The sequence below is a fragment of the Pseudochaenichthys georgianus genome, chromosome 3 (genome assembly GCF_902827115.2).
Source record: "Pseudochaenichthys georgianus chromosome 3, fPseGeo1.2, whole genome shotgun sequence".
Lineage (NCBI taxonomy): Eukaryota > Metazoa > Chordata > Actinopteri > Perciformes > Channichthyidae > Pseudochaenichthys > Pseudochaenichthys georgianus.
The window spans coordinates 36,333,808-36,353,356 of record NC_047505.1 but is presented as its reverse complement, the minus strand read 5'-3'; positions in this window follow the sequence as shown (position 1 = coordinate 36,353,356).

The following is a 19,549-nucleotide window of genomic DNA, read 5'->3' as shown; positions in this document are numbered from 1 at the left end:
GGAGTGATGTGATCCACTTTCTTAGTGTTAGTGAGGACTCGAGCAGCAGCGTTCTGAATTAGCTGCAGCTTTCTAATAGATTTTTTAGTGAGACCTGCAAATACACCATTACAGTAGTCCAGTCTACTGAAGATAAAAGCATGGACAAGTTTTTCCAAATGCTGCTGTGATATTAGACTTTTAATCCTAGATATGTTCTTTAGGTGATAGTAGGCTGATTTAGTAACTGTTTTAATGTGACTGTTGAAACTCAAGGCAAGTATTTTTCTTTAAATCACTCTTGACAAGCAATTACACAGATTTCACTTCAGTTCTTGTTTCACTGTCCACTGAGTGAGGATGTTAACATCCTTGGAAAGTTGGATAACAGAAACTTTAACACATCATAACATTTTACCATTGAAACTGCATCCTAACCTCATTCTGACATTTAATCTAAAACTATAAAACATTCTTAACCCTTCAACAGCTAGGGGTAGGAGTGTGGCCTTAATATTCCAAAACGTTTGCAAAAGATGCCCTGTCACTCAAATTGGTCATCACAAAGGCATCCACAAATCACACATACAAGCCATCTTAAGTGTCCTTGTCCTTTGAATTTAGGGCAGAATCATTTTCAAACAAGGGGAAGTACTGTGTTACACACCCTGTGAATGACACACGCAGTACTCCGCTCTCTCACGTGTCTCTCTTTTCATTCATCACTTTGTTACACAGAAAACCATAAATTAGCCTGACCTTATAGGAAAAAAGGCTTTTCTCTTACATGTGACAAGCACAAATGTAATGCGTACAGTTTTCTCAGAGAAAAACATGAGCACATTCCTTGTCTTTTGTTTCAGAGGTGGAGTCTGTGTGGAGAGTCGCCCACTGGAGCCACTCGAGATTCAACTCAGTAATCTGAAGGGTCTTTCTCTGAAGCTATTTTACTAAGAAGACATAATTAAAGAGGAAAATGTTTTTGAGGTCAGTCATAATTCCAGCAGCCTGCCTCTTTGTGTCTGTTATCGCATTAGTATATCGCAAAAATAAATGTCTTTCATTTCAACTTCCTGGCATGTCTTTAAACATGTACAACCCACATCCTTGTGCACACTAACAAAAACATGCCAAGCCCTCACAAAGAAAATGTCCCAGTCTTTGTCCTGGGGTCCTCACAGGGTTCACAGGTCACGTTATCAGAGGTTAAAGTTACTTAAGCATCGCTGCCATCTGACCCTTTTTGCCCTGGAGGTCATGAAGGTGACCGGTGGGGAGGTAGGAGCCGGCGAAGAAAACACACTTTAAGCAGCAGGATGCCCAACACTGGATCTTCAAGGACAGAGCAGAGGGTCTCATGTGGGGGTCCGAGAGCAGCAGGAGCCCCTAGGTCTCTGCACGGCCTCTAAATCATTATGTCACCTGCAGTTAACTCCATAAAGATCTGTGGGACTCTTTCCATGGATCAACTCCACGTAAATGAAGAAATTACACCCTCAAGATGATCCTCTTCAGTGATGACTTCAACATGTCAGCAGGTGTTGTGTTGATGATTCAATTATAACCTGATTAGGGCAATCTACCAGGGGGTCAAATTCAAAGGAAGCTTTGTAAGAGACCTGTGTTACTGCCATGCACAAATTCAGAGTTTCTGAATAAATCACGATGGATACAACCACAGAATTTGTATTGGCTGGACAGTTTTTCTTTTTTTGTATTTGCCATTGAAGACCAACAGATGGGTGACAAATGTTTTATGTTGTTTATTTATGGTCAACACTATTCATGTAAACAAAAAAAACGACTAAGGGTGCACACAGTGTGATTTGCATTAACTATTCAAAAACGATGTTGTTTCTAATTGATTGACAGATAATACCCTCAGAGATCTGAGCAATGAAGGGAAGATAGCTGTTAACAAAGCATATGAAGAAACTATAGTACAGCAAAAGAATGTCCAAAACAAGCAAACACACACACACACACACACACACACACACACACACACACACACACACACACACACACACACACACACACACACACACACACACACACACACACACACACACACACACACACACACACACACACACACACACACACACACACACCACACACACACACACACACACACACACACACACACACACACACACACACACACACACACACACACACACGCACACACACTTTGTTAGAATCATTTCAATCTTTTGTCTGTTTAATGTAAGCTTTCAACTTAAACTTTCGACTCAAGCCTTAAATGTGTTGGTCACAAGAATGCCTCTGATATGTTGAAATATGTCAACCTACCTCAATATCAATGACTGGATGTGTCAGAACTTTCTCCAATTAAACAAAGATAAAACTGAGGTAATGGTTTTTGGAGCCAAGGCAGAACGTATAAAAGTTAGCGCTGAGCTTCAGTCTGCAATGTTCAAAACAACAGATAAAGCCAGAAATCTAGGTGTAGTCATGGACTCCGACCTGAGTTTCAACAGTCACATTAAAACAGTTACTAAATCAGCCTACTATCACCTAAAGAACATATCTAGGATTAAAAGTCTAATGTCACAGCAGGATTTGGAAAAACTTGTCCATGCTTTTATCTTCAGTAGACTCGACTACTGTAATGGTGTCTTCACAGGTCTCACTAAAAAATATATTAGAAAGCTGCAGCTGATTCAGAACGCCGCTGCTCGAGTCCTCACTAACACTAAGAAAGTGGATCACATCACTCCTGTTCTGAAGTCTTTACACTCGCTTCATGTGTGTCAAAGAATAGATTTCAAAATACTGCTGCTGGTTTATAATGCACTGAATGGTTTAGGCCCAAAATACATTTCTGACCTCCTGCTAAATTATGAACCATCCAGATCTCTCAGGTCTTCAGGGACTGGTCAGCTTTCTGTCCCCAGAGTCAGAACTAAACATGGAGAAGCAGCGTTCAGTTATTATGCTCCAAATATCTGGAACAAACTCCCAGAAACCTGCAGGTCCGCTGCAACTCTGACTACTTTTAAATCCAGACTAAAGACTTTTCTTTTTGTCGCTGCTTTTAATTGAACTATTCACGTCTTAGACTGCACTGTAACTTTTATCCATGTATTTTTTCTTTTAATGTTTATTTTATTAGCTTTTCTTTTTAATGACTGATTTTAAATGCCATTTTCTTAATGTCTTTCGTTTTTTGTAAAGCACTTTGAATTGCCTTGTGTTGAAAAGTGCTCTATAAATAAACTTGCCTTGCCTTGCCTTGCCTTACCTCAAACTTGTGTAATTAATTAAACTGAAATGTATTCGTTTTTTCTGTTGGCAAAGCAAATTTCTTTCAAGAAAAAAATGAACTTCTTCTAATGGCACAAGGAGCCGGAATGTTCTAATTCCCAGGAATGTGTCACTTTGTCTTCCTGTTGTTCCTTTGTCCGGCATCAGAGAGTGACCTGCCATGAAGTCACTAATGAAGGTATTGACTCGAGAGCCAGGACTTCAATGTGAGCGCGGAGGTGTGAGCCACTCAGAGCACTTGGCCTGCTGCTCGCAGCCCGGGGCCTCCAGTGTGCGCTCATTAGACCTCTTTGTGGCAGTGGCAGGTGTGTTAATCCTGTAAGGCCGGGTGCTGACCCTGGGACCTCGCCTGTGGGATACTGTACAACCTTTTTCCGAGCCTCTCAAGGCCTGTCACCTCCTGTAGGAGCTGACGCAGCCCAGATCTGTCAACAGCAGGCTCATTACCCTCCAATAAGCTTCTTCAGAGGATCACCACTGAGTGTGCAGGGCTACTTTTTAGAAAAAGCACAATAAAATACTGGTGTCAAAAAGAAGATACTGTAACAGAAGGTCCTGAGGAAAAATAAAACAAAAGCAGACAGATCTAGTATCAGGGTACGTTTAGTACTTAATATCTTTGATGTCACTCTCCCTTCGCGACAAATTCCACCTCGGCATGGCTCTTCAGTGACGCTCATTACAGTGCATGACTTCAGTGAGTGTGTGATTGGCATGAGATTAGGTTTTGTTAACTTTAACTTTAATTTAAGATAAGCTTTAAATATTTTCGGATGGGATTAGGGGGTTTCCTTAACAGGCAGAAAAAAAAGGTGTTCACTTGTCTAAGTTTGTGTTAAGAAGACTTTAAAACATGCTTTTCAGGAATCATTAACTGTTTAAGGAAAACATTTGAAAGATAACGGCATCACTAGATGTGTGGTCTTAGACCACAGCGGTCTGCAATGGTGATAGTAAAACATCCATAACAAAAGTCTTCAGCCATGCGAGTTGCTCTGAGGATCTATTTGGGACAGCTTTTAGCTAACTTAAACAGTAACACGGTCAAAACCAGAATGCTAACACGCTTTGTTGCATACAATGCTCTACCATGTTCAATAATAATAATAATAATAATAGTAATAGAGTACATGAGAACATGCTAACTTTTGCTAATTTGCACTAAATGCAGAGTATAAGAATGTAATGGATTGTATAACTGAAAAATGTGACCTTTGACCAAAGTCATCAAGATTATTTCTAAGGAAGATGTCTTTCTTGGAAATCAATCCAACAGGCGAAATGTTTTAATCCGGACTAAAGTGGTGGACCAACTGTCCTCTCAAGAGTTTTGTAGCTAGCATGTTTTTTACAAAAATATCCTAGAAAGCCATGGAAATCTGTTCGGTTGGTATACAGTTTGATGTAGAAGCTCTTCTTTAACTCCCTCATAAGCAAGCTCTTCTAAGCAGACTCTCAATGACTCTTTGTATGGCTTCTCTTGGTGGCAATGTTTTCAAATGTAATAAAATAGTGTATTAAGGTTTAGTCTATAACCACAATACACACATTGCATTTCACAAGTGTTTAACAGCTTCTGGTTGTCAGGGCCAAAAGGTGCCACACCCGTAAATGATGAAAAGAGAGCTGTAGGTAAATTATGTTTATCTTCTGTGACAACACACAGACAATCTCTTATCGTATAACAGAGGGTGTGCTTGGTGTATCAGTTTCATATACTCACGAAGATGTCTGGGTGTTTGTGAAATAAACTGAATTATCTTCCTCTCCATAAAAGTGAATAGACTCTGCTCTAGGCCAAACAAAACAAATCATAAGATCTTTTCTCCAGAACAATTGCTGTAACCCCTTCCTTATCATCTAATGGGATAGTTTGGTTTCACATACAATGGGAATGGGTGTGTTGCAGCACTTTGTGGGTCATACAATTTCTCCTCTTGAAACAAAAACATTGTGTACAGTGGAGACTGAAATAGGATAAAAAAAACAAGGATGTAGCAAGTTTCTGATTTGGTTGCACATTTACAATGCAAGGATAATAAAACATTTTGACAACCTGCTGAAAACTGTCTGCGGGTGCCTCACACGATCTGTAACAACCTCTTACACAGCAGGCATGTTGATAATAGCAGGAAAAGCACAGATGTTATTAATAACATCAGTTTCATTGCACTAACTTCCTCACATGCATTTTTAGAAGTCCCTGTAAGTTTCCTTATTATCATAAGGAAGTAGCCGAGAGAGAAACATGCCCCCATCGCCATCAACGCAACTACTGTGGAGAGAGTCTTCAGGTTCCTCGGTGTCCACATCACTGAGGACCTGACATGGACTCATCACACAAACAGCTCGACAGCGGCTCTTCTTCCTCCGCAGGCTGAGGAGATTCAACATGGACTCCAGGATACTCTGCAATTTCTACAGGTGCACCATAGAGAGCATCCTGACCAGCTGCATCACGGCCTTGCACGGCAGCTGCACCACCCTCAACCGTAAGACTCAGGAAGAACGATACGGTATACGATACGATATTACTTTATTTGTCAGATCAAGTCTGAAATTTGACTTGCGTCACAGCAGCTCCATGTCCAACATCAACAGACAAGTATCCAGACACAATACATAAAACACAAACAACAAACATTTAACATAACAGCACAATCGGTGAGAGAAAACATGCTCAAAGAGCCTTCAGTGTGCATTTGATCTGGGAAGAAGGTCCACAGGATTATCAAAGACCCCCACCACCCCAGCAACAAACAACTGTCTGCTGCCGTCTGGCAGGCGGTACCGCAGCATCAGGACTAAAACCACCAGACTCAGGGACAGTTTCATCCCACAGACCATAAGAATACTATAGTCCTGAGTTTGCGCTATTTTTATTGTCGTTTTTTACGTCTTATATATATTTATTTTGCATTGTTGATGAACCTGTGACCCAAGTTTTTCATTCATTACATCATTACATTACATGTTACTTGTTAGACGCTTTTATCCAAAGCGACTTACATACTCAATACTATGGGCAATCCCCACAGGAGCAATTTGGGGTGAAGTGTCTTACCCAGGGACACAACGACATCATATGACATTACACCTTTTGAATATTATTGGTTTGGGATTTATGCAACACAAATGCCATAAAGTGGTACCGTCCCTGATGATACACTCCCTTAGTCACTGTAGATAACTGGAGAGTAAACGCTGATTATAATCAGGATAGGAAAGTTTACAGTTTGTCACCCAGTTCAGTCATCATCAGCTCATCATGTCTGGCTCATCCTCATCTTTGGCGTCACTCTGGGCCGAGCGCAGGGTTCATCCAGAGACTATAGATACTGAAAGTAAACTACATCTCCAGTGAAGATAATGCCCATTAACTTTGTAGAGAGTATGGAAAACCAAATATCTGGGCCAATTGCTCTTTTTGCAGAACTGCATGTTCAGGTTTAGGATAAAAGTTAACATATCATCATAGTAAGTATTTAATAGTCTAAATGAGCAGGATTCAGATGGAGGAATTACAAATCTGCTTATTATAAATCAATTTTCTACACAGCAATAACACAAACGTGAAACATTGTGGCTTGTTAATCTCATCTATAATTTAATAAGACTTGGAATATGCCAGAAGACTCTGCGTTGTGTGTGAACGAGAAGCAGGAAAGGGGACTAGAGCAAAGTAATTTATTTGTTATGTTTGCTTCTTAAGTTGCACAAATTACAGAGGCTACACCACTTATGTTTGTTTAACAGTAAGATATCAAACAATTTATTTGTACATGAGACAACCAAGTTACAATAAACACGGTGAAATGTATGAACTGATTTTGTCTTTTTAACTGCAAAGAAGGGGGAGAAGCTGCTGGTGCATATTTACATTTGACTTATCAGTATTTTAAAACAGACCTGACACCGCTTGCCACTAGTGTGATATCTGACCTCGAAAGGTCATTTTTACAACAACACAGCGACTGCACAGCTCGTCTGAAGGCCAGAGTTTACCACATTCTTTGATACTGATTGTTTAACAAGTCTTCAAAACAGGAACTATGTCTGCCTCCAGAACCAGACGTTTGACCATCAGAAAAACAAGTCATGTTTGGGTTAGGAGTGTCTGATGTCAACAACAATTTACAGCCGAATATAAACACATCAGGGCAGGCTTTGGAATCAATGGCCGATGGTAGTTATTTTTACTCGATTGTTTTGGCTAATTTTGATACAATTATAGACCTAAAAGACTGAACCTGGGTGATAGAGGGTGTACAGTGTGTTGTGTGCTATAATATCTTTGTGAATTGGCACACCAACAGAAGCAATGAACATTACCTTTACCATACTACATGCTAAATTAAACAGCAAAAGCACTGCAAGTTTAAAACTTTATATTAGGGTCATTACAGTCAAGAAAAGTTAATTAAAAGATGGAAAAGACAGATGCAGCCTCGTTGTTGTTAAGATTTCAAAATGAAATGTCCTTTCAGGCTCTCTCCTATCTCCACCAAACCACAATCATTCCGCAGATGAGTTTTGTAATGCTGAACACTATTCCAAAAATAGAGCAGCAAATCCGACCCACAGAAATCATTTTAGCCACACCAGCTACAGAACCATACCTATAAAGCAATTTGGTCCTTCCCCTTGTAGGCCACTCAGCAAATATCTCCAGAGATGCTGATCAAAGATCATATCGTCAGACTTTGAAGTGAGGTCTCTACGCACTCTCTTTTAAATTCTCACTCTATAGTTGTACAGTTGTGAGAACAGAAAAGCAGCCAGTCTCTTAGTTTCCATCTTTTGCTGATGCCATTCCTTATTCTTTGTTTCTAAATTAAAAAAAAGATATCCATGGAAGCAAATATCCATTTCCTTATAGGATATCTTTTTAAAACGTAAAAAAGCACAATACAAATGTAATTGACATTTCCATCCTTTAAGCTTCAAGGACAGACTCTGAATAAATGCTAGTAAGCTGCTCCTCATTTAAATAAAACAATTACAGCTCCTCAGTGTGCACATAAAGAATAAAGAATATCTGCCGGATCAATATGTGCAGGCAGGAGAGCACTCTTGACACTCAAGTGCAAATCTCCTCAAAAGGATAAAAGGTGGTGTCTGCAAAACAGACTGTTATATATACAGTCTATGGTTAAAACATGCAGAAAGAAGACACCTAACAGGGATCAATATTACATTAATATTTCAGTTTTGTGTTTCATTTGTTCTTGTGAGGGTTCTTCATTCTGTTTACTACATGGCATTTATGTGATCTAATATTAGTGTACTCAAATATGAATATATGTCTTAATGATAGATTGTAGGACTGCCTTTAAGATATGAATCAGTGGAATGTTCTTCCACATTTAACCCACAGAATGAATACACTTTAAAACCAAGCGCTCATTTTAGCAAGTAAAGAAGCCAGAGAGGTCTTGGAAACGAATACGTCATTATGTAAGACGATGTGTAATCGTAGCAAAAAAATGCTATGGTGGTGTACATATTGCCAACTACAAAACATTCTTAAAGCAAACAAGATATTGATCATATCAAATGTCATTCATAAATAAATGGCTTGCATTTGTGTATTGTGTATCTTCTTGTGGCATACAAAAATAAGTCTGTGACTAATGTTTATTTTCATCTGCATGTTCAAGTAATTGTTTAATTGATTTGCAAGAAATGGTTGAAAACCAGAAACCCCAAAATATAGTTAACTACTATTGCTCTTGATAAATTAAAGGTGGGGTAGGTAATTTTGGAGAAACCAGCTCGAGTGCGTTAGAATTTGAAAATACACAACCGGAAAAAATCTGCTACTTCCTTACAGAGCCCCTCCTCCAACACACAAGAACGCGCACATAACCAATGAGGGCACAAGATAAATTTGTGCACAGATTATTATTAGCCGATTATTATTATAAATTATTTTAGCCGGGCCGGCTAAAATGATTGGTCGTGCTTTTTACAGTACTACGGCTTCCACAGATGACATTTTTTAATGTATTTATTGTCAAAGCATATATTCATTGCTATCGGGATGTTAAAAGTGTTTCTGAAATAAATTACATACCCCACCTTTAAGCTTCACATAGCCTAGAGAAGGCCTACTACCAAGTCTTTATTCAAATAGAGAACCGCAGTGACGCGTCCTAAAACCCGGATGTAAACTTCTTCCGGTTCCTTCGTCAAAAACGCAATGCAATTTCTCCATAGGATTTTGGAAAATAGCTCGAAATAAGGTCTGTGGTTGACACACATTTAAGGGAAGGATCACGTTTTGTTCAGCCGGATAATCTCCACATGTCTCTCCTACTTTTATAATTTTTGAATCATAAATCTAGTCGCCAAAAGCGAAATGCTAACGTTATGCTATAAACGAACTACAAGCCAGTACAGCAGCAGGGTCGCACGACTTCAACGTCACGCCAACTTAAGATCGTTTCAACTGACTTGCACTGAAACTGCACTTTGAACACTTTAAATATATTAACATTTTAAACTGTATACCCCGTTTATCTAGGCCCTTTTTGTTTTGTTTTATGTATACCACGTTTATCTAGGCCCTTTTTGTTTTGTTTTATGTATACATGTCACAATGTGGGAAACGATATTTCTGGATGTATAACACATGTAGAATTTGTTTACAATAAAGCTGACTTTGACTTCCGCGTGCTTGCATATTTTAACAAAGCTTTTCATTTTAGCCACACTGAATTTAACTAGAAGTCATGGCTGTGTCAATTACCAGTCTGATATCGTTTTACAAAGATGACAAGAAGAATGGAGATAGAGGAGAGAACCACTACAAGTCAGGACACGTACAACAGTGCAGCCTAGATGAAGGTGTGCTTACCGGTGTTGTCAGGGCTAGCATGAGGGACAAGGTTTATAGAGTGTCGGTGAGTAGTTATAGCAAGAGTACCGTTAACCTAGAGTTAATTTATTCACATTAATTCCCATCAACAAATCCATTTTATGTGTCACATGAAATCTTTATTAGGCAAGGCAAGTTTATTTATATAGCACTTTTCAACACATGGCAATTCAAAGTGCTTTACAAAAAATGAAAGACATTAAGAAATGGCATTTAAAATCAGTCATTAAAAAGCAAAGCTAATAAAATAAACATTAAAAGAAAAAATACATGGATAAAAGTTACAGTGCAGTCTAAGATGTGAATAGTTCAATTAAAAGCAGCGGCAAAAAGAAAAGTCTTCTTGCTGGATATAAAAGTAGTCAGAGTTGCAGCGGACCTGCAGGTTTCTGGGAGTTTGTTCCAGATGTTTGGAGCATAATAACTGAACGCTGTTTCTCCATGTTTAGTTCTGACTCTGGGGACAGAAAGCTGACCCGTCCCTGAAGACCTGAGAGATCGGGATGGTTCATCATTTAGCAGGAGGTCAGAAATGTATTTTGGGCCTAAACCATTCAGGGCTTTATAAACCAGCAGCAGTATTTTGAAATCTATTCTTTGACACACAGGAAGCCAGTGTAAAGACTTCAGAACAGGAGTGATGTGATCCACTTTCTTAGTGTTAGTGAGGACTGCAGCTTCCTAATAGATGTTTTAGTGAGACCTGTGAAGACACCATTGCAGTAGTCCAGTCTACTGAAGATAACGGGACAAGTTTTTCCAAATCCTGCTGTGACATTAGTCTTTTAATCCTAGATATGTTCTTTAGGTGATAGGCTGATTTAGTAACTGTTTTAATGTGACTGTTGAAACTCAGGTCAGAGTCCATGACTACACCTAGATTTTTGGCTTTATCTGTTGGTTTGAACATTGCAGACTGAAGCTCAGCGCTAACTTTTATACGTTCCACCTTGGCTCCAAAAACCATTACCTCAGTTTTATCTTTGTTTAATTGGAGAAAGTTCTGACACATCCAGTCATTGATTTGTTCAATGCACTTACTCAGTGTTTGAAATGGAGCATAGTCTCCTGGTGAAATGGTTAGGTAAATGTGTGTGTCATCTGCATAGCTATGGTAACTTATTTTGTTGTTCTTCATTATCTGAGCCAGTGGTAGCATGTAGATGTTAAAGAGAAGAGGCCCCAAGATTACAAATTTTACACACCAGAAAACACAGAAATATCGTTGAAATAAACATACAGTAGGCTATAATTGGGAAGGCATTACAAATGTAAATATATTTTAAATAATAAAACAATCCCACCACCACAGGTATCTACAGGAGAAGAGGGAATTCTCTCCACAAAATGTGAATGCCCAGGTGGAGAATGGAAATGCAGTCATGCGGCTGCATTAGCCATCTTTGCCATCCACACTTTCAGCTGCACTGACACCCCCTGTCAGTGGAAGAAGCCAAAGGCAGCTAAACGTACGCATTCAGTGGAGGAGCTATTTCCTCCAACCAATAACTCATTCAACCCGCTGACAAGAGAGCCCACCTCCGAAGATCGTGACTGGCTGAGAGACAGACTCGGGGGCAGGTTCTCAGGAATGTCTTGGCTTCTCTCCCCCGAGCCAGAAGAGGAACACTACAGCTTGGAAACACTTACTGTTCCTGAAATTCTCAAATCTGTTGGGCATCAGGGGCCTGAGGCAATTGTGGCAAGCATGGCATTGTCTGAGGAGCAACAGAGGGCAATTCAGGTGGCTACACTGGTCAGCGAACCAACCCAAACTGGCATTTGTTCAGGAAAGGAAGGTTGACTGCCAGCAACTTTGGAGCTGTCCTGAGGTCAAAGCGTGTGACTGCTTCCCTTAGTGCCAGGGTGCTAGGGCAACAACAGACCCTTGGTGGTGTTTTGTCTGTACAGTGGGGGACTATGAATGAATGTGAGGGCGTCAGGGCATTCACCACTGCAACCCAGATGCAGGTCCATGAGTCAGGTTTGTGGCTCTCCCAATCAGGAGTGTTGGGGGCATCTCCAGATGGTCTGGAAGGGTCTCCCGCTGTGCTGGAGGTAAAGTGTCCCTACGGAGCCAGGGAAATGACAATTAGTGAAGCATTGCAAGTCAAGGGCTTCTGTGTCAGTAAGGAAGGAGAAACATTCAGCCTGCGTGAGGAGCATCCTTACTGGCACCAAGTGCAAGGTCAGCTTCACCTCACTGCAAGAAAGAAGAAGAAATTAAGAAATTGTGAATCGTTTTTAATTTACATTTACTCGCCTTTGCAATGTTGTGGTTGTTAGAGTGTTACCCCCTAAACGCACCAGGAGCGTCTGCGCCGCGTTACGTTGCGGCTGCGCCACGCTGCGACCTCCTCCTGCGACCTAACACACCAGGCGCGTTTCAAAACGTTGCGGAAGCGGAGCGTCGTGTGTGCAGCCTCGCAGTTCTTAATTAACTTTAAAACATTAATATGTAGTTGTTACCTTCCACTCCACAAACTGCAGCGACTAAAAACCAGGCCTTGTCCTTTCTGATGTTGTCCTTGTAAAAAGCATTGGTTACATCGTATACAATGGTGTGTTTCTCCACTTCCATTATGAACACCTCGTCGTCCATTGTGCGTATCGTAGTGGAGGTGTTGTGATGAAGGAGGGGGGTCTGCTAAATTAGTATATACGCAGGATGGGCCTGGCCCGGATGCTCACCTTTCCACTTCCTGCGAGGGGGGGGCTGCCTGTCCGACCTTACCTTACGGCTGCGCCGCGGCAAAAATAGGATTCATCCTAATTTTAGAGAAGCGCTGCGCCGAGCCGCTTCTGGGACGCGTCTGAGCCGTAACGCGGCGCGTGTGGTGGAATAGCACCCATTGACTAGAGTGGCCGCGATCCTTACGACCGCCGCGGCGCAGCCGTAACGCGGCGCAGCCGTAACGCGGCGCAGACGCTCCTGGTGCGTTTAGGGGGTTAGGCTTCCTGTCAGCTCGTCTGTTGGGAAGATATAAAATATTAGTTTCATGGAAGTCACATCGTCACAAATAAGAGCATTAAGACATACAGTACATAGGCTAAAACAAAACATCTAAAGATATAACCTTGCACTTTGTCTCGTGAACATTTTCACTATTTTGACATTTTTATAGATCAAAATTGAACTAAAGAAATAAAGGTAGATTAATCCATATTGAAAATAGGTGTCAGCTGCTACACTAATTATAATAGTTATATTTCTTAATTAATTAAGATATTACTGTATTGATCCCAATTGGGGAAATGTTTGTGTTGCAGCAGCATAACAAGAAAAACAAAATATAAGTTATTATATATACAAAAGTATGTTAGGGATGGAATATTAAATTGAATATAAATGTAAAATGTACATGTGATGTTACGTCCAAGAGAAGCTATGGAGCAGAGAGTTCTCTGCCAGCCAGAGGTGATTTGTTATTAGTTCAATATGTCAAACTGATTTCCCTGACTACAATCTTTAGTTACACGGTGAAACGTTATGCTACTTGTACTAATTAGACTTATCATATAAGCCACACAGGTTTTAATAGGATGTATTCATTATCTTTACTTATTTTGCGGTCTTTTCAGCAGTGCCATCTCTAAAACGGCGATACACTACCCATCATTTACATTTCACCGTGACATGGACAACAATGTAACGTCAGCTTACCTCATGGCACGAATCCAGACTCTCCTTTGGAAAACATTGGCCGGGAAACGATAGAACGAGCACGTTTCATGCGAAGACCTGTGGCTGCAACCCGGAGCAAAGCAACAAACCATTGCGTAGCTAACTAGTAGCGCTAGCTTTAGCTAACGTTAGCCAACGAAACGAACTGCCGAGTAAAATTGGAAAACACTGGTAATTAATTGTTCTATAATTTATAAAACTACGGTGTTAAAAATGACCATTTCAAAAATAGAGATTCTAATGGTAAGATATAGATATACAGATACTAAAGAGACTACAGATAGGCTACTAAAGATAGGCAGGTACTTGCTTTCAAGCAGAACACAGGGGAAAACAAACTTAGCGGGAGTGTTTACGTGTGTAGGCGTAATGACGTACAACGGACTCGACCATTTCTGTAGTCCTATTCAGCCACTCGGTAACAACCATCGTTTTTCAGACACGTAAACTCTTCACAAATCACCAGTGGGGTCACTGCTGATGTATCTACTGTCGTAGAACAAAACGTGATTTATCTCTTAAATTTGTGTCAACCACAGACCTTATTTCGAGCTATTTTCCAAAACCCTATGGAGAAAATACATTGCTTTTTTGACGAAGGAACCGGAAGTGCTAAAAATGCTAACTTACTTCCGGGTTTTAGGACACGTCACTGCGGTTCTCTATACCGAGAGGGGTCTGCCTGCAGACCTCCACTCTCAGGACAGTTCCGGGGCAGAGCTCCACTGTCAGTAGGCCTACAGGAAGTGACGATTCTGACGTGTGCTAGCTAATAGTGATGCTAATGATAGCTAATTCCTAATAGTAAATGTGTGTTCAATGGCATTAAAACGAGAAAAACGCTGGAAGACCTGGAAAACAGGCTCGGGGCTCAGTAAAGGCTGGCTTGACTTCAGGTATAATTCGTCTGTAAAGACACTTTGGCGGCTATCCTAGTTAGCCTTAGTTTAGCTTGCTAAGCTAACGTTAGCTGATGTCGGTATGCTGGGCTGGTGTAATGCATAGGCTACTATTAATCACTGCTGTGTGTAATGTCAATTTGCAGAAAATGAAAAGAAAGTCAACAGACATCTCTTCTTATTTTAAGAAGAAGATGAGTAAAGGAGAGACAGAGCTGGCAGGGGAGCAGCAGCATAGGGCTAGTGAGGAGATGGCCATACATGCTAGAAAGTACATGTGGAACTCTGTTTTGTAAAAGTGAAACTAAAACCTAAGCACAGTTTTATTAATGTGATTGTGACCTTTGTAATCATTTAAGTCTTCTACACACTTTAGGTCTGCATCTCCTTCAAAATGAAACAAGAATCTATGCAGTTTTTCCTCTTCTGTGTTCTGAGGTTATGAGCCGACCATTAGTCAAGTTTGTTTTTATAATGTTCTGTATGCTAATTTAAAAAAAGGGTAACCAGTTTGTTTATAAAGTATATACATTTTCAAAACAAATGGAATGCAAGCTATATGTATTACTCTCAGCACAGTGGCCTAATCTATAAAAATAGAATGTCTCGTCACCTATTTTCTGTCTAATACTAAAAGGTGGTGTTTTGTATCATTGATATAGTAAATGTTTTGAATTTGCTATAAAGATGGTCTTTTTGTGTTCAATCACAGTATTTATTTACCATTGTATACCCCTTGTCCTAAATAAAATAATCATGTTTTAAAACTTGATTTAATAAAGTAATGTCAATCATCTTTGATCCCAGTGTGACACAAACAGCTTTGTTCAGTCTAAAACTATTTATAACCTAGAGACATAATATAACTGAAGAACATGTTGTGTTGCTGTTGTGTATTGTATGTGTTGAGAATGCTGAACATTTTGTGCCTTACAATAAAGGAACTTATTTAAATTAAGCTGTATTTGTCTTTTTAAAAAGGAAAGAACAACTAGCATATATAAAAAACAAAACAATAAATCACCTAACACATGTATACATAACACAAAACAAGTTTATTTTAAATGTTGTTTGAAGTCAAATGTTAACTATCCGTATTATATTCACTTCAGATGAATAGTATCAGAAAATGTAAAATAAGAAACCAAAGTATATCAGTAGGTGATTCTCTTTGTCATTGTTTTCATCTAGTCTATACTTTTCCAACAATTAAATTCTTGGTTTTGGTGGGCCACCCCAAGATTTTCAGTGGCCCCATTTGGCCACCCCTATGAAACATTTCTGGAGGCGCAACTGCATACAAGCACAAACAATTAGCAGCCCTTATGCACAGGCTCAGTCACAAATCCAACCCGGTATCACGGCAAGACGTGAACATGTGACGATTTACCATGCTGGGAGACGTGAAGATGTCACGATTTCAAACGTGACAGTTACACGGTATTGTTAAAGGCCCTGTCACACTGTCCCGAAATTGACACCCGATGGACACACGCAGGGTGCGAACTGGAGGGGAGCAGGGGGAACTATAGCTCCCCTAGTGGTGACATGAGCTCCCCTGGGAACATGGTTTGTGAAATTTGGGGGGAGCTCTCTAAAATACTGATATGATGACCAAATAAATTCCATTTTGGGCATGTTTTTTTTTCAAAGGTGTAAAATAAGTGAAATTAAATTATATTTAGAGTTTATGATTCATGAAAAAAGTGTCGCCTGCTTGCACGCTGCCCGCAGCTCCACCCACTACCCACTCACTCACAAGCTCGTTTAGTTAGCACTGCATGTTTACCAGGCATTGTTACTGCTGCTGACATGTCGAAAAGAAAAAAACAACTTAGGCAATTTCTTTAAAAAGACGGCTAAACAACCTGATCAAGAAGACCAACCCAATGTAGCTGGTGGTAGCACATCGTACGTTGTGACTGCTGCTACAACAGAACCGAGAGAGGAGGGAGCTAACGTCAGTGCTAGTGCTAACTTGACAGCTAACGTTAACTTGGGGGCTGAAGAGACACAAGAAGACGAGCCAAGAGAAGCTAACTTGATGACTACAACTACCATACAGTAGTAGAGATCGAAGGAGATGTGGAAGAAGATGATGATGCTGCTGATGACCACCCCACCTGTTCTTCCTCTTCCTCCCTGCCTGCTGCTCGAGATGGGGGGGGGGTGGTCCCGTGGCCGCCGGCTGGCTGGACCAGCCAACAGTGTAGTGAGTGGATCACATTTGAGTCATTTTAAGTTGATTTAATTAAACAGTCAAACGTTACATTGGTGGTCCGTGGATTATTTATTATCAAGTTGATTGAAGTTTGCGTAGCCCATACATGCTCGGGAAATCTGTTGACATTTACATGATCCATCCGGACGTTTCATGTAAATGTAGACCTGTGGCACCACCCCGTGTGCAACAGATTTTCTCTTTATAATAGGCCTATGTCTGTGCTGTTGCTATTAATGCACGGATCAGCATTTACCCCCCCCCGCAAAAAAATAAAATCCCGGCTCCCCCGGAGACCGTGGTATAGTTCGCACACTGGACACACGAATATGGAATTGTGAATTTCGCACGAAGATGGCCCCGAACCACACACGAAGGCAACATTTACATTACATTTAAGACATACAACTGCAATGAAAGTACCAAAAACAATTATGTTACAGTACTATGATACTGTACTGATATCTTCAGACTTTGTTCTTTACTTTATCCGTCTTTATATGTAGAAAATATTACGTTTTCTCCGTAATGTTGTTTCCATAACAACAACAATTTCCTGTCAACTGTCCTTCAAAATAATATATTATATCCTTTTTAGTTTCACAGAACACAAATTGGGTTATTTACATAATATATTTAGATCATTTTGTTGTGCAATAAAACAACCCGATGGACACACGATAAAGGAAATGTTCAAATTCGGCTGTGATCGTAGCAACATCGGGCCATTCGTGAGGGCATCTTAAGCCATCGTATGACCGCTGGCGGAGTTTCTCAGGCTCCGGCAGCAACTTCGTGAGCGGAGGCAAAATCTTTGGCATGCCAAAAAATTGCCGAAGGACCTTGCGAAGGTTCGTGTGTCAATGTTGCCCTTCGTAAGGCCATCGTGAGGGCATCTTGTTATCCTCGGTGCCATCGGGCATTCGCCCCGATCAGAGTGAATGTGAATGCACCGATGATAACACGAAGATGACACGATTTGACAAGATGCCCTCACGAGTGCCTTACAAAGTTGCCGCTCATGAAGTTGCTGCCGGAGCCTGAGAAACTCCACCGGCGGTCATACGATGGCTTAAGATGCCCTCACGAATGGCCCGATGTTGATACGATCAGAGCCGAATTTGAACATTTCCTTTATCGTGTGTCCATCGGGTGTCAATTTCGGGACAGTGTGACAGGGCCTTTACCCATGTTAACCAGTGGAGAAATAACCGGAAATACCAACCAAATGCTACTCCGACGTAATGATTTATTTTGTAATAGTCACACTCGATTACGCCGATTTTCTTGTTGCCCCAGCTGGTCGACACCTCTTTTAGCAGAAACAAAGGCTACATTGATGTATTAAATCGATGTTAATCCGTGTGTGTGAATGTGGAATTAACAGACGTGACGTTGTGCACCGTTATGGTGTAAATACAGCCTATCTACCAATTGGATCAAATATAAAAGTCAGCCGAATTAGTGTTGATACTGCAAGGAGACGTATTGTGTGAAAAGAAATGTAAGATGTTGTTTAATTGCTTATATATTTATGATCCACGTCACATCTTCAGTTTTGGCGGCAGTTCTCCTGTTTGTCTAGAAGTCTTCTCAGCAGGGCTCTATAAATAGAGAATTACGGCAGATATGTAATATTTAATGCAGCCGAACCGTGTATTACAATGCCGTTATGTGATGACTTTCAAAGAGAAAAGCAAGCACACTCGGAATAAAGTATTATTGTATTTTTAAAAAACGTTTTCAGATTTCACATCACATAAACACCAAATCCCAGCAGGCATTGCGGCTAAACCATCCAATTATCGAGCTGAGGATCTTGCCTACGTCTGTTTCCGGTTTAGTTTATGACCGATGTATTTTGTTATACACACATTCCTTCACATTTACATTTGCATTTGCATTAAAGTATTTCGTGAGGCCTTCTAACATATTTTTAAATATAACTACGGTTGTAGTTGAAGAGTTTGTAAATTAACATGAACCGAAGCTGTTGCCTGGCAACTCAATCGCACAACGTCACGTCCGTTAATTCCACATTCACACACACGGATTATCGATTTAATACATTAATGTAGCCTTTGTTTCTGCTAAAAGAGGTGTCGACCAGCTGGGGCAACAAGAAAATCAGCGTAATCGAGTGTGACTATTACAAAATAAATCATTACGTCGGAGTAGCATTTGGTTGGTATTTCCGGTTATTTCTCCACTGGTTAACATGGGTTAACAATACCGTGTAACTGTCACGTTTGAAATCGTGACATCTTCACGTCTCCCAGCATGATAAATCGTCACATGTTCACGTCTTGCCGTGATACCGGGTTGCACAAATCACTGAATAACCAATGAATGCTATTTTGGTGCTTATTTTACTTTGGAAGTCAGCAGCAACAACAACTCACCAGCTACCGTGTAGAGACAAACAAGAATATAACATCACCAAGCACAAAGCAAGTTAAACACAAAAAAAAAACAGCAGAGTCCACAACTTACCGTATTTGATTTCAAGGCCACTTTCCTGCTCTTCATGGAGGTAAATAAGTCAAACTATCTGACATGTTAATCCCACTTCGCTTGTTGCTTTGATGGTAATT